Source organism: Peromyscus leucopus, chromosome 4 (assembly GCF_004664715.2).
Source record: "Peromyscus leucopus breed LL Stock chromosome 4, UCI_PerLeu_2.1, whole genome shotgun sequence".
Lineage (NCBI taxonomy): Eukaryota > Metazoa > Chordata > Mammalia > Rodentia > Cricetidae > Peromyscus > Peromyscus leucopus.
The window spans coordinates 243,716-267,053 of record NC_051066.1 but is presented as its reverse complement, the minus strand read 5'-3'; the positions used below and the strand labels follow the sequence as shown (position 1 = coordinate 267,053).

The window sequence follows — 23,338 nt, the reverse complement described above, 5'->3', positions numbered from 1 at the left end:
CTGATTCCTTCAGAATGGCGTTTCTTAGGCTAAGTTATTGGGACGGGGGGGGGGGGGGGGGGGGGGGGGGGGGGGGGGGGGGGGGGGATTTCATCGGCCCAACGCCCCATGTCCTCATAATGGAGCGGGGGTCTTTCAACATTTGGTAGAGCAGCATATATTTTACAAAAACAGGTATTATTTGGGAGCACAGAGACAACATGGTAGAATGGTTAGGGGCACAAATATCAAACTTTGCAGAAATCCTGGCTATGCCACTAACTACTCAAATATAGCTGGGCAACCTTGCCAAGTTGTTTAACTCAGGCCTTGACTTCTCATCACATAAAATGGGGATAATAATAGGGACCTGCTTCTTAGGAGTTGTCATGATTAACTGAAATTATACTTATAAAAGAGTCAGCATATAGTAAATGTTATCTAAATGCATGTACCACATGTTAATCTGAATAATTTTCTCTATGAAGGTTGTGGAACTAAATGAGCATGATTTACTGTTGTAAATAAATTACCTTGTCGTAGCTAGGTGGTAGGGGCACACGCCTTTAATCCCTTTAATCAGGAGGCAGAGGCAGGTGGATCTCCGTGAGGCCAGAGTGGTCTACAAAGTGAGTTCCAGGATAGCCAGAGCTGTTACACAGAGAAACCCTGTCTCTAAAAAGAAAACAAAAACAAACAAAAATTTATCTTGTTGCAATTATGTAATGCTAATTGTGCTGACTGACATTCCATAAAAATACTGAGGCATGTGGATGGCTAAAAATCCTGAAGGCATGCTAATATGGAGAGCTCTGAGGTGTGGTTCTTGTACTCAAGAAACTCATCAACAGGCAATGCACACTTTTGATCCTAGCACATCTTTAATCTCAAATAGAGGCAGGCAGATTTGTGAATTCAAGGCCACCTGGTCTACAGAGCTAGTTTCAGGACAGCCAGGGCTACTTAGAAAAACTCTGTAAAAACAACAACAACAACAAACTAGTAAAGTGAATGATGCCTACAGAGACATTCCTAATTTATAGTCCCCCGGAGCCACTGTTACACAGAAAACCTGAAAGACAACTCAGATAAAGACTGAAAAAGACAAGAAAGGCTATCTCATCTGAAATATAGACATGATAAAAATGAAGGTGGATGGAAAGATGGCTCACTGCTTAAAGGGCACTTGTTGCTCTTGAAGAAGACCCGAGTTCAGTTCCCAGCACCCACATCAGGCAGCTCCCAACTGTCTTTAACTTCATCTCCAGGGAACCCAAATCTGTCTTCTGACTTCTAAAGGCAACTGCACCCATGTATACAAAAACTCATGTATGTGTGCTTGGGTGTGCATGCGTGTACACACACACACACACACACACACACACACACACACACACACCCCACAGTACAGTTGGGCATGGACACACATTTTCAATCCCAGCACTCAGGAGATGGAGGCAGGCAAATCTCTTCTGAGTTTGAGGCCACCCTGGTGTATGTAGTGAGTTCCAAGCCAGCCAAGGCTATATAATGAGACTTTGTTTAAAAAAAAAAAAAAAAAAAAAGAAGCTTTAAAAAGGAAAAATGAACATTGTATTATTTGTATGACATATCCAAATGCATTAAGACACTCTAAGGCTGACAAGATGGCTCAGTGGATTAAAGCAGTTGCTGTGAAAGAAAGAAAACTTGACTTGAATTACATCCCTGGAATCTTTCAAAAAGCTGCATGATATGTGTTGGCTACAGTTTATAATCCCAGCATTCCTACTGAGATGGGAAGCGGCCAGTTAGTCTGGAGCAAGTAGACCAGCAAAATCAAGAGAGACCCTGCCTCCACAAGGTTCAAGGAGAAGAGAGAATGACTAAAAGTTGTCCTTTGACTTCGACAGGGTTATAAACACACACACACACCCCTCCCTCCCACTCCTACCTCCCAGGATCAGGAGCGGAGATGTAGATGAAATAAAATTAGCCAAGAATTCATAAATATTGAATTTAGGTGGCGAGTACATGAGAAATAATTTCATTTCTGTAAGTTTAACTATTTTACATAAGAAAAGTTGTTTTTTCTTTCAGTGTTATCTATAGTATTTTATAAGTACATTTCTTCCTATCCTTCCATTTACATATATGTGAAGATGGCTGTGACAATGCTTAACTATCATCAGAGATGGGTATGATTTGGGAGAACTTTTTTATCTTTGGACTTACTATGTTGAATAATCAAGTGAAAAATAAATAACAAAGTACTTGAGAAAATTCTTTAACATTGTGTTTCTCAACTTTGGCACAACTAACATTTTAGGGTAAATAATTCATTTTTTTCTGCAAAAAATTACATTGTGTGTTTCTGTGTATATGTGTATGTGTACATGCATGCATGGGCCACAGCACATGAACAGAAGAGAATAACTTGTGGGAATTGGTTTACTTCCACATTAACATAGGTTCTGGGGACTCAGCCTTAGCAGCAAGTACTTTTACCCACTGAGACATCTCACCAGCCCACCAAATAATTCTGATGGGGTGACTGTTCTGGTGGAAACTCCACCTCAATCTCCCACCCTCATCTTTCTCTCCCCAAACCCTGTGTCATTTCAGAAAGCCTGCCAAACACAGCTCCTCCCCCAGAAATGCCCAAGACCACTCCCACAGGGTATTTAAACTGCCCCCCCAGAAAACAGACACATGGTTTTTCTGTCTCTCTTTCCCATCTCCTCTCTGGGAGGGGTGGGTGAAGGGTTCACAACATGCCCCCCACGGTTGGGCATGTTTGCATATGCCCGGTGGACTCTTCCGCCTAGCCAGGTCCAGGTCAAGGTGTCTCGCGTGACCAGGATCCGTGACGTTGCATGGCTACGTAGGCGCACAACGTGGCCATGTGATCTATGCACACGTGTGGAGTAGTGACGTGACCTGTGCACGCTCAGCCTTTAAAATCTGGCGCCATGTTCCCGGTCTTTTCTTCTTTTCCACACACGTGTTTCCTACAGGCCTGGGCTCTCTCTGTCCCTTTATCTTTAATAAAACTCTTATTAGCAGATTCTGTCGTGTTTTGTGACATTTCCTTGCAGGGTAAGAGCACAGCACTGCCAATTAACTAACAGTGGGAGGGTGGAAAATCATGTGGGAGTGCTGTACCCATTAAACCTGGGCTTTTTCTAATTAGGTTTGATTTAAATTGCTGTGTTGGAGAGGCTTATTGAGGGGCTGATTTTCCCCCACTAGCCCAGGGCCTTGTAGTGGGAAAACATCCTTCTCCCTGACATCTGCTCTCTGCCAGACTAAGATTGGCTTTTGCCTTGGTAAGTTGTCCTTTCCAAGTCATTGCCTTAAGAGACCTGGGGCCTCATTAGATTTTTGGGGTGTCCTGCCAAAGATGGGGTCTCACCAGGCCCCTGACCTGTTACAGGAGCAAAGACCTGCCTTTGTTCTGTGGGACCCCTTCTGTAGAAGACATTCTGTTCAAAGGAATTTTCCACACACCCTTTTTGCCCAAAGCCGACCATAGTGAACTCACTGCATTAGGCTTTGGGTCCCAGCATAGACTTGTGAAATGTGCACCTGCAATTCGAAGCCAGATCCCCAAACGCCTTTGGGGTGTTTTACAAAACCTATTCAAATTGGGACTATCTGATACCATCAGTCCTGAACAGCTGATTTCTCTGAGCAATAAGGCTAGTCTACAATATGCTCTTCATAACCAGTCAAAGTGGCCACCAAAGGGAACCTTGGAATTTTCCATCTTCTGTGATCTTGAAAATTTTTGTCAGTTAGAGATAAATGAACAGAACTGCCCTATGTCCACAGGTTTTGGGTTCTGTGTTCCTGCCCTGCCTACAGCAGCCAGTGTCCCACAGAACCGGTCAGGTCACTGAGCCTCTAGACTCCTGCCTATCTAGGAACTGGGACCTTGAAAATTCTGCTTTCACCATGCTGCCCGAGACACTGGCCCCTCCCCCACTCCTCTGAACCCTGCCTCCCCCTCTTCTGCTAACACATGTTCCTTTCAGTGGCCAGCACTCCTCACATTCCTCCCTCTATCCACCTTCTTTCCCCTCTGGGACAAAGGTTGAAGACCAAGTTCCTCCTCCTTACCTGCCTTCCTGTCCTCCCTCCTTCCCACTGATCCCCACCCCCAGTGCCACAACCTATGTCCTGGTCTCCTTCACTGGCCTAATGCCCCCGAATCCTCCCCAGTCTCCTCATACCCAATCTCGCCAGACTCTTGACCTCCTGTGCCCTCTCCAAGAGGTAACTGGAACTGATGGAACTGTTCAAGTCCATGCTCCCTTCTTTCTTGAGGACCTCTCACAAACAGAAAAGTGGTTGGGTTCCTTCTCTGTTAATCCTTCTCTTTATATCAAGGAGTTTTGTTATCTGTCCCAAGCCTACGATCTGACCGGGCATGACGTCTATGTGATCCAGGCCTTCACTCTGACTCCTGAAGAGCCAGGGAGTTCAGGCAGCAGTTACAGCTTGTAGATCAGACCCACCGAGTGAACAATATGGCCCTTGTGGTTCTTCTATGTGAAGATGCCAGCTACAGAGCCCTACTGGGGCTAACAACTGGGTCAAAACAGACAACAAGAAGAGACCTTATGTTTCGCTACCTCCTCCAAGGTATGGAAATGGTTTTGGACAAAGCTATTAATTTTGATAAGCTCCAAGACATTGATTACAAGAGATCATGGTTTAGCATACTCGCCTTGACCCAGCCTCCCCAGCGGGAGCCATAGTCCTGGCCACCCTTTTGATTTCTCAGTCAGCACCAGATATTAGAAAGAAATTAAAAAAGGCTGAGTAGGGTTCTCAAGCCCCTCTACAGGAATTGGTGAAACGGCTTTTAAAGTTTTTAATGACAAAGAAGAGGCAGCTGAGTCATCCTGACAGACAAGACTGCAACAGAAGCTAAGCTCTAAGCCCAAGACTTAGCAGCTGCTCTGAGGCCATCAGGGCCCCCACAAGGGGGACAAAGCTCCATCCAGCTGCAGCTCAACCCAACTCAATTCTGCCCGGGGCCTGCTTCAAATGCTGTCAGGAGGGCTACTGGTCACGGTACTGTCCTGACCCCCAGCCACCCAGGAGACAATGCCCTGTCTGCCGACAGCCTGGAAACTGGAAATCAAGTGCTCCCATGCAGGCTCGTCCTCTATGCCAACAGAGGTCCAGACTAATCAATACCTGGCATCTGAGACTCTTCCAGCCTTAGTACTCCTCAGCCTGGTGGACTGACATGTGGTCTAGACTTGGTGACTCCCATTGTCCTCTCTGAGCCTAGCATGATGCTGCAGGTAGTGGGTAAGTCCACTGACTTTCTATTGGACATGGGAGCTACCTATTCTGTTTTAACATCTCACTGGCATCCTATAGTTCCCTCGCCAATTTCTGTCATGGGGGTGGACAGGACCCTTTCCTTCCCACTTAAGAACTTGTCACTTTCCTGCATTCTTGCAGGGTGATTCTTCTCACACTCTTTCCCAGTCATACCTGCTTGCCTCACAACCTCTGCTTGGGTCATGATATTCTCAGCTGCTTTGGGGCCACACTCACCTTGGCCCCCACACTGTCTCCTGAGTCCCACTTTCTTTTCCTCTTAACAGCCTTACAAGTTCCCACCCCAGACTGTCCTGTCTCTACCCTCCCTTATCCAATGGATCCCCAAGTATGGGATACCTCAACTCCAATGGTGGCTACTCACCACCAGCCAGTTCTAATTTACCTTAAGGATCCTTCTTCCTTCCCTTCCAAACCCATTTCCTATTTCTGAAACCTATCACTGAGACCTTAAGCCAATTGTCACCTGCCTTTTATCTCAGGGACTTTTAATTCCTATTGACTCACCCGGCAACACCCACTCTTCCTGTGCATTTGCCCTCTGAGGCTTACTGTTTAGTTCAAGACCTCCACCTCATCAATGAGGCAGTTCTTCCAACACACCCAGTGGTTAACAACCCCTACAGCCTCCTGTCTAACACTCCTCCTGCCACCTCCCACTTTACTGTTCTGGACTGAAAGACTTTCTTTACTGTCCCTTTACACCCTGACTCATGCTTCCTCTTTGCCTTCACCTGGGAGGACCCCAACACCCGGTCCTCCAGACAGCTTACATGGACTGTTCTCCCTCAGGGTTTTCGGGACAGCCCCCCATTTCTTTGGCCACGACTTGGCTCTGGATCTCTCCACCTTTCACACTGGTCCTAAAACACTCATTCAATATGTAGATGACCTCCTTCTCTGTAGCTCCACTCTGCCTCTGCACCAACAGGCCACCTCTTTGCTCCTGAACTACCTCAGCTCCCTAGGATATTGTGTTTCCCCATCTACGGCTCAGCTATGCTCTCCCACTGTGGTGTATCGGGTGTTCAACTCAGCCTGGGGCCTCAGACCCTCACCTCTGACAGGGTCCAAGCCCAGCGGGATTTACAGATTCTCTCATTTTGGGGCCTGATGGGATTCTTTCTTCACTGGATCCCTAACTTTGCCATTGTGGCCAAGCACCTTATCAGACAGCCAGAGAGACTCCCAAGGGGCCCCTCACGCACCTGGCCACTGGCCACTGTCTGCCGCCAGCCACTTCTCTTTACTGCGAGATGCAATTTTAACAGCCCCCACCCTAAATCCTTCTTGACCTTATCACCTTTATACAGATGAAAGGTTGGGAGTGGCCACCAGGGATCTAGTCCAACCAGTTGTGCTTCTGGACTGGGCCATGACATTCTTGTCCAAACAACTGGACCCCATGGTCTGTGAATGGCAGCCATGCTTGAGAGCCCTAGCAGCAGCGGCTGAACTCACTCGGGAAGCTCTCAAGATCACCCAGTTCCAGCCAATTACAGTTCACACCTCCTGACAGATGTGTGCTAAGGCCAATCCACACCAACTGGATAGAAGCCTTTCCTACCTCCAGAGAAACAGCAGATGTGGTGGCCCAAGTACTCCTGGACCACATCATCCCTAGATTTGGCCTGCCATAGACCATACAAAAGGCCACAGACCATACAAAAGGCCAGCCTTCACTTCCAGGGTCATGGAGCTTGTGCTGGAGACTCTCAGCATTTCCTGGAAGCTCCACAATCCCTATCTTCCAATATCCTTGGTAAAGGTGGAAGGGGCCAATGGACTCATCAAACAACAGCTCACCATGTTCTCCACTGAACTCAGCTTATCTTGGCCTTCCTTTCTCCCCATTGCCCTTACCTGCTCTCCAGGCTACCCTATGCTGTACTACAGGCATGAGCCCTTCTGAACTCCTTTATGAAAGGCCCTTCCTCCTCAATCACCATCTCCTGGCCCACACTCCTCCACTGGCCAGTTACCTCTCCTACCTCTCCCTTCTGAGGTCCCTTCTCTGTTTACATGCTGACAGCTATCTCCCTGCCCCCACACCAACGGACCCAACTGCCCCTGAGCCTGCCCCACTCCCCCCACCCCCCGCCCGGGAGGGGGGGATGGGACAGGGAGGGATGGGGGATGGGGACAGAATACTCCTCAAAAAGCTAGCTCCTAAGTTTCTTGAGTCCTGATGGACAGGACCCTACACTGTGATCCTTACCACCCATTCAGCTGTCAAACTTCTGGGACATTCATGCTGGTACCATCTCTCCAGGCTCAAGCGGGCACTTATTCAGGATACATGTCCAGCAGCTGGGACCCTCCATCATACGATTTTCTAAGATGTCCCAATGAAAAGCCTATATATTCTTCTTCCTTGAGCATTCATCTTTGTCTGTACAACTAGGGCAGATGTTAATAATCCCTAGCAACATGCCTTTTCTGCTTCCTCAAGAAACAAATGCTTGAGGTCTCCAGGATGGCAGTTATCCGGATGCTTCTCTACCCACACCTGCTGCTGAGTGTGAACCTACCAACTCCCGATTCTCCCTCCCCACATTGTCCTATCCCTGCAGGAAGCAGCCAGACATGAACAGGAGGCCATATATACTCAGAGTCTGGGATGTTCTGGTGTAAACTTCACCTCAATTCCCCTCCCTCATCTCTCTCTCTCCAAATCCTGCCTCATCTCAGAAAGCCTGCCAAACAGGGCTCCTCTCTCAGAGATGCTCAAGACCACTCCCACAGGATATTTAAACTGCCCACCCCAGAAAACAGTGTTTTTTCTGGTCTCTCTTCCCCATCTCCTGTCTGGGGGGCCGGAAAATCATCTGGGAGCGCTTTACCCCTTAAGCCCAGGCTTTTTCTAATTAGGTTTGATTTGGTCTGATTTGGATTGTTGTGTTGGTGGAGAGGCTTATGGGGTGCAGAATGGTTTCAGTGACTATCATGGTATTCTGTAGTGTAGAGCAGCATTCCTGGCCCTGACACACTAGATGCCAGCAGCACCACCACCCTTCCACCTGCTCTTGGCATGTCCAAAATCTAGAGGCAAAACATCTACAGCTAACAACCAGTACATTTTCTGCTCCATAAATATGAACTCTCTAATCCTTAGGTCAACCTGCATATTTAATAAGTTTCAACATGCTTTTCTTCCTTAGTCTTAATTCAGATATTAATGTTCTTTTAGTTTAGGCTATTTCAAAAAGGAAAATCAATATTGATGTTACAGATTTAGTGCTTCTACAAAAAATGTACTGCTTCTGGCATTCATCATTCATCTATTTAGAAAGGCTGAGACCATAGACTGTGAGCTCTACACAACACAGCAGCCTTCAAATATGGAAGACAGCCAGGCAGTGGTGGCTCATGCCTTTAATCCAGCACTTGGGAGGCAGAGGCAGGCGGATCTCTGTGAGTTTGAGGCCAGCCTGGGCTACAGAGTGAGTTCCAGGAAAGGCGCAAAGCTACACATAGAAACCCTGTCTCGAAAAACAAAAACAAAAAAACCCTGTGATTCTAGTACCTGACTTTTGTTTTCTGATACAAGGTCTCACTGTGGAGCCTAGGCTGGTCTCAAATTCATGTGTGCAACCATATCCAGCTAAACCTGACTCTGTTTAATATTTAAAGATACAGATTTCCAGAACTTACTAGGTACTATAGATTGTGTGTGTGTGTGTGTGTGTGTGTGTGTAACTTTTTAGCCATTTCTAATTAGTCCCATCTGGAAATCACACTCTTAAGAGGCTTTAAAACCATTCTTATTGTTTTGAGACAAGGTCTCACGTAACACAGGTTGGATCTTAACTCCTAACTCTGCCGTCACCCCCTAACTGCTAGGATTGCAGGCGTGCACCACCACACCTGTAGGACTTAGATACTGTTTCCTTTCTTACTATTTTTAGTAGGTGAATATGGGTTTGATTTACTTCAGATAACTAATAAGGCATGAAAGCTAAATTATGGGTTGGTTATCTGTTTTTTTAAAGGGGTCTCAAGCTCCTAGGCTCAAGTGATGCTCCTGCCACAGCCTCCTGAGTAGATGGAATCCAGGTAGAAGCCACTGCACTCACTCCAGACTGCCTCCCTCCCTTGCTTCCTGACTACATCTTGGACCAGAGTTTTCATACTTTATATCAGCTGTGAACTTCTTTACAGCCCTCAAAGAATTCCTTTTTTGCATACATTAGCTGGAATTAAACCCTATAATTTTCATCCAAAAACCTTGTCTGGAACAATGCCATGCCCTTTTTTTAATGACTGCCATTCGCTACATTCAGCCTATCAAAACAGATGTAATCAAAAAGTTAAAATTCTAAATGCAATTCAAATAACTCCAACCTCATGATAAGAGCTTTGACAGCAAATAATGCACTTTGTAATAATTTGGTAAATGCAACCATCTAACTATGAGCAGCTAAATATGGCTGAAGAAGGCCAACACACACAATTATGTTGACTGACCAAATTCTCTATCCACAACCTCAAGGGCATTTCCATTTTATTCCCCATTCCATTCACTCTTCAGCTTCCTAGAGCACTGTTTTACTTCTTCCTCTTTCCACCAACAGTCTACGCTTCAGTTAATGGCAAATGTCATTCAATCAGTACAGCTCTTCCACACATAGCCAAACACATTCCAGTTGCCATGTATACTACTTTATTTCTGTTTGTTTGAGCTTTAATTCTTGTTGATTGAGCTGAGCATGAGAACAATCCTTCTATTTATGTATTAACCCTTACATTCCCCACAGTTATCCACAGTTATCTCCTTCTGTTCTAGTAGTGCCACCAACGGTCTCTTCTCTACTGAGTAGTTAAAAACATCAGATGAACTGCCATTTCTCCTGACTTCCCTCTTTCCACCACACAATGCTGCTCCAGCTTTCATGTCAGCCTTTCTGTCCTTTGGTGTCTTAGGGTTCTACTGCAGTGAAGAGACACCATGACCACAGACACTCTATAAAGGAAACATTTAACTGTGGCTGGCTTACAGTTGAGAGGTTTAGTTCATTATTGCCATGGCAGGAAGCATGTAGGCAAGCAGGTACTGGAGAGGTAGCTGAGAGTTCTATATCTAAATCCACCAGCAGGAGGAAGACTCAGTGAGCCACTAGGCCTGGCTTGAACTTCTGAAACCTCAAAGCCCACACCCTCAGTGACATACTTCCTTCAACAAGGTCCCATGTATTTCAACAAGGCCCCACTTCCAATAATGTCACTCCCTATGAGTCTATGAGGGCAATTTTTATTCAAACCACTACACAGTGTAACTCTTTAAAAGGCCCAGGGTGGTTCATTCCATTTTGTTTTTCTCAAAACAAATAATTATTTAAAAGACCTGTCTTTCTGGCTACACTCAGTTTGTCTTCCATTCACATCAACTAATCCACTTTGTCCCCTTCATTACAAAGCACTACTAGTCAGTATTAATGATCTCTATACCAGCAAAGTCAGACAAGCAAGTCTTCACTGATGTTACTCAGCCACACTGAGGAAGTCTCAGATGATCATACTCTTCCAAGCACTAGAATGTTCTTGACCTCAGATCTGAGACCTTCTCTTTCTCTTCATCACTTATTATAAAGCTGTCCATTATACTCAGTCATGACTTTTTTTATTTCCATTTTTTCCCCTCCTAAAATACAGGATCTTTATATCTCAGATTGCCAGACTGGCCTTGAATTCACTATGTAGCTAGACTGGCCTTGAACCAGCAATCTCCTGCATCAGTCTTCCAGGGATTGGGATTATAGGGACATGACACTAAGCCCGGTTATGCTCATGGCTTTAAATATCAACTATATACACTAACAACTCCCAAGATTTTAAGCTGCACATTAGACTTCTTGCCTTATTTGTTTCCTTTTTTACAACTTCCTACTTGACATCTGTGGGGATGGCCAACTGGTGCTGACAACTTACCATATTGGAAACTGAATCCCAACTACGACGCGGGGGGGGGGGGGGGGGGGGGGGGGAATCCAACCCTGCTCTATTCACAATTTTGCTCATCTCAGTTAAGGACTGCACATTTTCATACTGCTCAGACAAAGTGATCTCTTAAAAACATGACTGATTGTATCATTTCTCATGTCAACATTTTCCTATAGTTCCATTCTCAGAAGGTCCTCCAAGTCTTTGCCATGGATTTTAAGGTCTCATATGACCAGAACTCTCCTACCATCCTTCATTCTACCATTCTAGTTGACTCCAGTTATATAGCTCCTTGCTGCTCTCAAATAAAGAGAGGAATCCACAGGAGTCTGCCTAAGAAGTATTAGGGAATTTATAAGGATATAAATGGAGGAAATATACTCATGAATACAGAACCAAGTAGACAGCTGAAGTGTCCTCTGATCTGACCGGGGAACTAATACACTGGCAGTTCAATCACACCAGGAAGCAGGGATCTCGAGACCCCTTTCCCTTTCCTTTTAAAAGAGGTTACATACAATGGCAAGAAACACCACCTCCTGCCCTACCCTCCTGTATAGCCCAAGGTCATGGGAGTAGCAAATACCACCACTACACTCAAACATACCAAAACACTACATCCCTTCCACAGCTGCCTTGGTATTTACTGAAATCTCAGTTTGGAATGTTCTTCCCCCTAAGACCTACATATCTGATTCACCATTTCACTCAACATCCAATCAAACCACCTTGTCAGAGAAAAACCTTAACCACTTAACATATTATGAATTTACTTACTTACCATCTATCTCCAAATATCCCCAGGAGGAGAGAAACTTTGTTTTAAAACTTCCAGTGTCATACAGTAGTTGATTAAATTCTTGGTTGCCAGGCAGGGTGGTTCATGCCTTTAATCCCAGCACTCAGAGGTAGGCAAATCTCTGTGAGTTTGAGGTCAGCCTGGTCTACAAAGTGAGTTCCAAGACAGACAGGGTGGTTACACAGAGAAACTTGGTCTTAAAAACAAAACAAAACAACGAAAAAAGAAACTCTTGGTGAAAGAATAAGCAAATTTAGCTTTTCAAATTATAAAATGGATAAATAATTACTTCTGAATACATTTGTAATATAGAAATGTTCCACCCCAACCTCCTCTAAGAAAGGACTTAGTGGGCAAATTCAGCCCCTGTGGGGTTCACCTAGCAAAGCTGCCTTGCCCAGTCAAGTTCTTCCCATGGTAACCTAAATCCAATGAGTGGCAGTTTCCCCAGCTTTCTTTCTGGGTCTTAATCACAAATTAGACATAATTTGGAACACTCCCTTGTGAGAACTCCCCTAAAGCTGCTTTTGGGGCAACTACAGAAGCAAATTCAGCTGGACAAAAACTGAAAAACATACACAACCAGGTACTCCAGCCTGATATAGAGCAACTCTGCTAGGACAGCAGCTCCAGGGCTTGCAAGGCAGTCAGTGATGGCTACTGTAGAACAGAATCTCAGCAGCTTCTCTGGCCAAATCCTACTTCATTCCTGTCATGTCCTCAGTGCTTATGGGCATTATTTAATAGCTCATGCACCAAATTCTGTCTCAAATTCTGCTTCCTAGAGACCCAGCCTGTGCACAATTAAAATAAAATTGTGCTTGTTGAAACTAAAAACCAACCAAACCAATATCCTTGTAAAATACAAAGTGGCAATGTCTACAGATGGTTCTGTGATACATGCTCCTTCCTTCTATAGAAACAGTTGCATAACAGTCTCCTATTTTAGCTGGGCACAAGACCAAGCAGAATAAAACTATTTTCTCTTGCATCCAGGGGAGGCCATGAAACTAAATCACAGCTAATGGGACTTGAGCTGAAGTAACATATAATTTCCAGAACTGGTTCTTACTAGAATTAATGTGTTCTTTCCTTGCCTTTTCCCTCTGTCTTATAACAGGATATAAACATCATTTTGAATATTATGGACCACACAGTTCTGGGCAACAACCCTGTGATAGCACAGCAGTGCAAAGAGAAGCAGCCCAAATCTCTGTGAAACCACAATAGTTAGCCCTGGAGAGTTTAAAGTCAATTTGTACATTTCAAAAACCAAGTCTCTGGCTTCAAATCTTCATTAGCTGTCAGCCACAACTACTGCCAGGAAACTGCCCACATTTCTTCCAACTCCAAGCTCTCACTCTTACACCCAGCACTTGCAGTCTCTGTAAGGTAAAACTTCAAGCAGGGCCTAGGTACTTCCTGACCTACCCTTCCCTCCATTGGAGGTCCCGAGGACACAGAACAGTAAAGAACCACAGGCTCTATTTCCTTTCTTTGGTCACTGACTTAGTTTAACTGGCTTTTCTTGATGTCACACCTCTGCTTGGGGTCCAGCCTCAGTCTCCTCCCAGTCCTACTTTTCTTCCTCTCTGAAACTCTTTCTAGCAAGTCATTTTCCTATGAATATCAAGGACTGATTCTGCTCAGCCTGAGGACTTTGGCTTCCACTCCATTGTCTAGGGTTCTTCACAGTAAACAACTACATGCCCTTTCAAATCCTTTTTTTTTTTTTTTGCATATCAAACACTTCTTAAATGAAAGTTGAATTGTACAATATAAACTATGCAACTTGTACTTGTCTTTTAAAATACATCTTGGATCATATTCTATGACAACTATTTTATGTATTTGTGTAGATATACATGCATATTAAATGAATGTAGATAAAATGTATTAACTTTCTAGTTCAGTAAATATCTGAGTTTAAAGTCATAAAATGATTATATACAAAATCATCATATTATCATATTTAAGTATTTTAGATTGAGATATGTATGATTTTCATCAAAAAATGTTCTTCCTTTGAATCTTGTGATTCAATAAGGAAAGAAGAAAAGAATTGATGCCGGACATAGTAGTACACTGTGTGGTGGTTTGAAAGAAAATGGCCGCAAAGGGAGTGGCACTGTTAGGCGGTGTGGTCTTGTTGGAGGAAGTGTGTCACTGAGGGAGTGTGCTTTGAGGTCTCCTATGCTCAAGATACCACTTAGTGTCACAGACCACTTCCTGTTGACTGCAAGATGTAGGACTCTTAGCTTTTTCTCTAGCACCATGTCTGCCTGCATGCTGCCATATTCTACCACGATCACTATAATTTCTGAATTCCTAAAATGAGGCAGTGAGATACAGAAAAACACAATGCTGGTAAGCTGAGAAAGAGGGCAGGTCAGACGTGGGAGAGAATTAATGTGGTAGTGTTTTTCCTATTAGTGCACTGTGAAGGGATGTCTTCCATCTAGTTATTAAATGTTCACTCTGTGGTTAATAGCTATTATGCTAAAGGCAATTACTCAGGCTAGAACCAGAGATATAAGAGGCAGGTTGTTGTTTTAATAGATTTTAAATAATTCCTCGATTTGCAGAGATGTGCCTTATTCCTCAATCAGCAAGCACATTTACAACAGCAATACTCTCCTTCCTGCTTCCAATTCTAAAAAAAAAAAAAAAAAAAAAAAAAAAGAAAGAAAAAGAAAAAAAAAGCAACACAAAAACAAGGACTGGAGTGGCTAATCTTTATATCAACTTGACACAAGGTAGAGTCCTTTTGGAAGAGGGACTGTCAATTGAGAAAATGCTTCCACCAGATTGGCCTGTGGGTAAACCTGTGGTGTATTTTCTCTTTTTTTGGGGGGGGGGGGCGGGTTCGAGACAGGGTTTCTCTGTGTACCTCTGATGCTTTTCCTGGAACTCACTCTGTAGCCCAGGCTGGCCTTGAACTCACAGAGACCCACCTGCCTCTATGTCCGAGTGCTGGGATTAAAGGAGTGAGCCACCACCGCCCAGCTATAGTGTATTTTCTTAGTGATTGATGTTGGAGGGCCCAGTCATTGTGGGTGGTGCCATCACTGGGCTAGTGTCATGGGTTCCATAAAAAAGCAAGTTGAGCAAGCCATGGGGAACAAGCCTACTAGCAGCACTTCTCCATGGCCTCTGCATCAGTTCCTGCCCTAACTTCCCTTGATGATGGACTGTTATGTGGAAGTATAAGATTAAATAAACTTTTTCCTCCCCAAGTTGCTGTTGGTCACAGAATTTAAACACAGTAATAGAAACCCAAACTAAGACATTGCCCTTGCAAAAGACCTGAGTTTTTATCCTAGTATCCACAGGGCAGATTCCCAGGGAATCTCACAACCTCTTCTGGCCTTCTTTGGCACTGCATGAATGTGGTGCACAGACACAGATGTTGTAGGCAAATCACCCATACTTAAAACATTAAAAAAAAAATCTTTAAAAAATTAAAATGAAAAATAATATTGTTGGAACACAGTCCAAGAATGGAGTCATGTGAGGAGATTTCTGAGTGCTTGTGAGAAAACTCCAAGAAACCAAGACAAGAGTCTTGTGACCCCGGTTTCTTCAAAAACATAGAATTGTTCTTGGATTATGTTTTTGTGCCCCTCACAGGTGTAATGAATAGGAGTGAGTTTACTTCAGATTATTCATTACAACTGGCTATTGTTATTGGGTTATATGTCTTTATGAAAAAACATGTCTGTCACATGCAGCTTGTCCTTGTACACTTTACTCATGTGACTCCTCTTAACCTTCAGAGTATAAATTGGCTAATGCTCTGAATAAAGTTGGCTACTGCAGGACACTTTAGTTTGCCTCTTTTATAATCTCAATCATTCTTCCAGAGCCTCTCATTTCCACTGCCTCTAGAGCAGTGACAAATATACATTTCCTTATGTAAAAAATAGAGAAAAAACATATTCAGATAGTCCCCAAGTTACACTGAGCAAAATGTAATCCCTACAGATTTTTTTTTTTTCTTTTTTGAGACAGGGTTTCTCTGTGTAGCATTGGCTGTTCTGGAAGTCACTCTGTAGATCAGACTGGCCTTGATTTCAGAGATCAGCCTGTCTCTGCCTCCTGAGTGCTGGGATTAAAGGGGTGCTCCACCACCTCCTGGCTCAGAATTTAGCTAAGAAAAGCTTTTGCTTCAACAAAGTATAAGTACTACCATCAGTACCTTGGCTTAGGTTCTACCTGAATTTGAATGCTCCAAGCTTAGGTGCAAATAATGCACATGGAGAAATTACATGTCTGTTAATAAGGTATGCTAAATAATTCTTCTTCTTCTTCTCCTCCTCCTCCTTCTTCCTCCTCCTCTTCTTTTTGGGTATTTCTGAGAGAGGATTATACTTTGTAATATAGGCTACTGTCAATCTTATAATCCTTTCTTTTATGTACTGGGACTACAGGAATTAATCCGGGGACGCTGAATTCTTATAATACTTGACATTTTACTTAGCAAGATGTCTTTAAAGTTTACTCAGTTGCATCTGTCAGCATTTAATTTCTTTTTACAACAGAGTATGGTTGGATGTGTACACTATTTTGTGTATAAATTCATTCATGGATGGATATTTGAGTTGTTTTATCCTTTTGGCTACTGTGACTAATGTTGCTGTGCAAACTGATGCATAATATATTTGAATCCCAGCTTCTATTTTTCGGGCATGAGGGAAATCTGGCATTCTAGGCAGAAAAACAACAACAACAACAACAACAACAAGAACAACAAGAATACAGGCCACGAGTCAACCTTCCTGGTGTGTCTAAGCAACAGCAGGAAGTTCAGGTGTAACAGAAGTGTGACACCTAGACTGATGAGGAGGAAGATGGTGCTAGGGGAGCTGGTTTGCATCAGGTTTCCTGGAATTGTGTACTACGGGAACCGAGGAGCCACAGGGGCATTATAAACAGAGGGCTGATTTAGATATACATTTCCAATTTGATGATTCCCAGCCTTTCTACTACCTGATATAACCTTTTGAATGAACTGAGAAAAGTACCTGAGATCTGGTAATAAATAAGCCAGTGCCTTGAATTCCATGGCTTTCTTCTCCAAGTTCTTGTTCCTGCACTGATGGCTTTCTCTTAGACTGTTTCCCTGTATCTGTGGGCAGTGATTTTCAGTCCATTCCCACATAATTTCCACTATTCCAAACACTGTTAAATGCATTAATATAACCTAAGATCCAAATTAAAGTTCTATTTTTATCAGTTAGTTGGCAGATTTTTTTTTCTTTTTCTTTTTTTTTTTTTAAGATTTATTTATTCATTATGTATACAGAAGAGGGCGCCAGATCTCATTACAGATGGTTGTGAGCCACCATGTGGGTGCTGGGAATTGAACTCAGGACCTCTGGAAGAACAGTCAGTGCTCTTAGCCTCTGAGCTCTCTCTCCAACCCCAGATTTTTTTTTTTTTTTTTTTTTTTTTTTTTTAGAGTTTATAGCTTGTTTGTTTTTGCTGATTGCTGATGTTTTTGGGACAGGTTCTCAGTACATATAGCACTACTTGGTCTGGAACTTACAGAGCATACTACCTGTCTCTGCCTTCCAAATGGGGGGCTTAAAGAAGTATGTCACCATGCCATGCAGTTGGCAATTTTTTAAATAGAAGGAATCAGAAATAATACTAACATCTGCAATAATAACAACTATCATCACCTAAACTTGGGTCTATACTCCAAGCACTGAAGAAAAGCACTTCATACATATTCATAAAACTAGGACTGGGACTGGCCTCTATTGCAAAGCCGACTGCTTCCTTAGCCAGGTAGCACTGTTTCATTTCTTCAATTACTCCCCAAAGCTCAATCCTCTCAGGTCTTCCTTAGGTCCACACAATTAGAGGACAATTCAAGGTCAACTGTAACTCTTGGTCTCTGTATTAAAGCACACACTATTTTTCTAAGAATCCTAGAGCTGGACAGAAGCCTGAGTTATATACTTGGCTCTAAGGCTGCAGGCACATCTCTATAATCCATTCCAGACAGATGGGTATTTTCTATTTTTAATGACATCCAGGAAAGAAAATTCTTGCCCACTAAATTTAGATTGTAAGCCAAAGGAAGGAAGCATATCCCATTTTATGCTCCATATAGCTACACCATCACATGAATCCTGAACATTATTATCACAACTAAAATTACACTTACTAACTACATCCAAAAATGAGGCTGGCCACTAGAAAGGGATTCCACTGGACTCTCCAACTGACAGGAGAACACAATAGTTCTAGTCCAAAACACATTGGAGATGACATCGCAACATCTGTCACTACTATCTAAAAACTTACCTCTCACAAGTAACTGGAAAAATGACAGTGCCCAGTATGATGCTTGTTACACAGTTGTAACCAGACTTAAAAAAGGAACTTCAAGCCAGGCACTGTAGTGTAGACATTTAATATCAGCATTCAGGAGGCAGGTGGATCTCTGTGAGTTCGAGGTTAGCCCCTGCTGTAGAACAACCTTTTTGTACACTGTGAATATGTACTACTCTCAATGCTTAATAAGGAGCTGGCTGCCAATAGCTAGGCTAGAAAAAGGTTAGGCGGGACTTGCAGTAAAAAAGAGAGCGCAGAGACAAAGGGCCGAGTCTCAGAGGAAGCAAGATGAACATGCCGTGCTGAAAAAAGGTACTTCCATGTGATAGAGCATAGATAAGAAATACTTGTTAATTTAAGGTGTAAGAGATAGTTAGTAACAAGCATAAACTTGGCTGAGCATTTATAATTAATATTAAGTCTTTGTATGGTTATTTGGGAGCTGGCCGCGGTCCGGAACAAAACAAAACAAAACAAAACAAAACACAACAAAAAAACTGCCTACAAATGGCACCCAAAGTCTGACAATGTATATCTACATAAAACCCAAGGAAGCTTAAGAAAAGGTTCCAAACACACAAAACACAAAGTCAAACACAGTTTCCTAGTCCTGCAATCTCTCACCGGGGCCCTAAATACAGAGAGGCATCTCCTGGCCACTGCCTGTGGGCTTGAGCCATCAGCATGATGATGAGCTAAGCCACATGGCAAGTTCAAGGTTTTGCTCATGCAAACAGAAAAGATTAAAATATGAAGTAAAGACAGATTCAGATGGAAAGAAAATCCTATAAATGGGTTATAGTGTGTCAAAAAAATGTACATAGGCTTGGGAGAGAAGATAGAAAGGGTATTGTGGTGATATTTTATTTCTATGTTAATAAAGTTTGCTCGGAGATCAGAGGTCATAGCCAGCCATAACCAAGTCAGGTTGTGGTAGCACACGTCCTTAATCCAATCACATAGCAGGCAGTTTCTATGTATTCAAGGACACAGCCAAGCGTAGTGACACATGCCTTTAATACCAGTACCAACCAGAGAGACCTGGAGGTCTATACAGACAGGCAGTGATGAGAAAATGAGGTGGCTGGGCTAAGAACCAATGAGAAGGCAGAACAGCAAGGCAATAAAGGCACAGGTAGACAGGAAGAAGCTGGTTCTCTTGGGAAGCTAAGGCAGCATGGTGAGCTAAGGTTAGCTGGTGGCTATCATTATTTCTCTCACCTCTATGGCTTTCACCCCTGTATTTGGCTCTGTGTTTCTTATTTAATAAGACTGTTTAGAAATTCACCCAGAGGGTATAGACAGTCATAGAAAAAAAAGTAGTTTAAAAATAATAGTAAAGTCTTTAAAGAGAAAAGTAAAATAATAAAAAAATAAGCCACATAGAGATGGAAAATACACAGTGAGTTTGGATCTTGTATGTTATTGTGTTGTCTTCCAATTTTTGATTGCTGATAAATGAGTGGTAGTTGCTAAGAGACATTGGATTATGGAAGTTGATAGATTAAATCAACCTATATATTTAAAAAATATCTTGACTTCAGAATGGAAGTGAAAAGGTGTGTTGCTTTGAGGAAGAGGTTAAATTTTGTTCCCACAGAAAATGAAAGGCTGTGGATTCGTTCAGCATTGATGAAGATCAAGTTTAATCAAGGAAGACCCCCTGAAAATCCTGGCTACAGACATAAACCTAAGAAAAACTACAAAACATGTAATGTATATTTTACCTGCTCAAACTAAAACAAATCATCTTTGGCTGACTTGTGCACAACACATAGTGTATACTTATATTAATGCAGACATGTATGTTACCTTTAAAAGTTTATGTATTTTCAGAGCAAGGGGACCAGACAGTAATAAAAATGAATGGCCCAGGTGATCCAGTATCTCAGAACACCTCTGTTGCAGTTTCTTCAGGGTTCTACATCCAGAACAACTTCAAGGCTGCTGGCTGAGGTGATCCAGCCTCACAGACTACTCCAGGCAGGACTTAAGAATTATCCTGATTTTCTTAAGGTTCCCCCAAAGATGCCAGTGCCCCCAGACAACAGGAAGCAGTCTAGAAAAAACAAGGCCCACATTCCCAAAAGATGGGTTATGGATGTTTGTCATCATTTGGAGAGGTTGGTTACAAGTTGTTATTGGTCATGGTCAGGAAAAAAGCTAAACAAAGGAGTTAAATTCAAAGATCTCTTTCTAAAGGAAAAAAAAAAAGATATAATATAGAAATGATGAGATAGATGAAAAGTATAGATTACTGAAACTACTTTAATCCAAAAGCAGCTATTAATCTCAAAATAGTTTACATTGTTATAGATTTTGGTTTATTGATACAAATTTAAAGTTATTTTTGTTATACTGTATTATGTTTCTACTCTTGTTTGAAGTATTGTGCTTATGCAGCTCATTTTATTTTATTTTTTTTTGGTTTTTATCGAGACAGGGTTTCTCTGTGTAGCTTTGCGCCTTTCCTGGAACTCACTTGGTAGCCCAGGCTGGCCTCGAACTCACAAAGATCCGCCTGGCTCTGCCTCCCGAGTGCTGGGATTAAAGGCGTGCGCCACCACCGCCTGGCTGCAGCTCATTTTAAAACAGTAATGTATAGTTAAGAAATACAGCTGGGCGGTGGGCCTGTAATCCCAGCACTCAGGAGGCAGAGGCAGGTGGATCTCTGTGAATTCGAGACCAGCCTGGTCTACAGAGCTAGTCCAGGACAGGCTCCAAAGCTACAGAGAAACCCTGTCTCGAAAAAAACAAAACAAAACAAACAAACAAAAAAAGAAATACAGGTTAGTCATCTATAATAAACTTGTTGTCATATTAGGTATGTTTTCAAGGTTAAACAGATATATTTAGATAGATGGTCTTCAAATACTTTAAAGACTTAAAGAATGTGGCATTTAAGGTGTTTAATAACCTAAGCTTTTTCATGACAGTGAAACATGTCTGGTCTGTTCCTGACAGCACCAATTTACTTCAAAAGAAAATGATGGGCACTGAAAAAACTCTGTATGGAATTTTCTTTCTTTATGGCAAAAGCTAGCCACTGGGCAAAGAAACTGCCCTTGCCTCAATTGCTGACAATTGTTAGCAATTGTCCAAACTGGACCAGCAGGACACAAAAGAAAGTGAATGTTAAACTTTGCCAAGACAAGGTAAAACAGTCCTTCAAAATTCCCTGGTTCTCAGAAATGTCTGTCAGATATACTAGGCCTATAGGCTAAAGATGGATGCCCCAATATTACAGAAGAATTTCGAATTATTGTCCAGGCAGCCAGATGTCCCTGTTGTTATTAAACCCTTGTGGGGTCTTTGATGAAGTTAAAGACTAAATAGTTAGACTTATATTTTCCTTAGTTATGATAAAAAGTAAATTAGGTATAAAACTCCATACTCACAAAGATAAGATAGATAATAGAGTATTTTCTCTAAATTTGTCAAATACAAATGGACTGGATATTGTAACTGTAATTCTTACTTAATAATTGTTTTTGTTTTATATAGTTTTACTATGATAAAGTTAAAACCTTCCTATTTAATTAGACAAAAAGGGGAAATGCTAAGTAACACTCTTTTTGTACACTGTGAATATGTATTTTTCTCATTGGTTAATAAAGAGCTGACAGACCAATAGCTAGGCAGGAAAAGGTGAGGCGGGACTTTCAGACAAAAAGAGCACAGGGAAGAAGGGCGGGAGTCACAGAGTTGCCAGAGACTCAGAGGAAGCAGGATGAACATGCTGTGCTGAAAAAAGGTACTGCCATGTGACAGAGCATAGATAAGAAATATGGGTTAATTTAAGCTGTAAGAGCTAGTTAGTAACAAGCCTAAGTTATCAGTCTAGCATTTATAATTAACATTAAGTCTATATGGTTATTTGGGAGCTGGCTGGTGGTCCTGACAAAAAAACCCCACCTACTCTAGTCTAGTCTACATAGGCAATTCCAGGATGGCCAGGGCTACACAGTGAGACTCTAGTCTTTTCTTCCTATTGCAGTGATCAAACGCCTTGACAAAAGCAACTCAGGGGGTGGGGTGTGGGAGACAGAGTTCATTTTGCTTACAAGTCCTTAACATAGTGCATAATTGAGGAAAGTCAGGTCTGGAACTCAAGGTAGGAACTGATGCAGAGGCCATGGAGGAGTGCTGCTTACTGGCTTGCTCCCCATGGCTTGCTAAGTCTTTCTTATGGCACCCAGGGCCAACAGCCTGGGATGGCACTGCTGGGCCCTCTCAAATGAACCATCAATCAAGAAAATGCACCACAAGTTTGCCATAGGCCAATGTAGTGGGGGCATTTTCTCAATTGAAATGTTTTCTCTTCAAAAATGATCCTAGCATGTGTCAAACTGACATTAAAAACTAGCACAGATTCTGTCTCAAAAACAAAAAATGAACAAACAGAAAGTTAACTCTAAATCTTAATACTATGACTAACGAATGCAACATAGTCCTGCGGTAATTTTAATTAGCTCTTAGCTTTGTCTTTAAAAGGTTTATTTTATTCTTTCATTTAAAATATTTTATTCATTTTACATACCAACCAGAGGTTTATTTTATTCTTGTGTGTGTGTGTGTGTGTGTGTGTGTGTGTGTGGTGTGTATTGGTACAGGTGTTAGCAGAGATCAGAAGACGATGTAGGCGCCTCAGGGTCTGAAATTATATAGGAGGTTGTAAGCTGCCACATTCATGATCAGGGAACCAAACTCATGAGCTTCTGCAAAAGCAGTATACACTCTAAACCACTAAGCCTCCTCTCCAGCCCTTAGCTCTAGGCTTTAGAATCCAAATACTTAATAACCTCCCAAAAGATTTTAGTTTAATTCTAGCTATTAAATCATCTTCTGTCAGATCTCACCACATTAAAGGCAAAACAAACACAACTCACAAATTCTGCAAAACAGAGATTTCTAATAGTGTGTTTAACTGAGGGG

At 42.5% G+C, this 23,338-nt stretch overlaps 1 protein-coding gene across 4 annotated transcripts in view; it reads right to left on the bottom strand.

Annotated features, from left to right (window-relative positions):
* The window catches only part of Scai (suppressor of cancer cell invasion), a 115,568-nt gene that overhangs the window by 57,431 nt on the left and 34,799 nt on the right, over window positions 1–23,338 (bottom strand). The window contains exon 1 of one of the 4 annotated variants that reach the window (XM_037204469.1): window positions 12,041–12,203. The exons of the other annotated variants lie outside the window; for them this stretch is intronic. The gene's annotated coding sequence lies outside the window, so the exon portion shown is untranslated. Of the gene's footprint in view, window positions 1–12,040; window positions 12,204–23,338 lie in introns of those variants that run through there. 4 annotated transcript variants of the gene reach the window in all.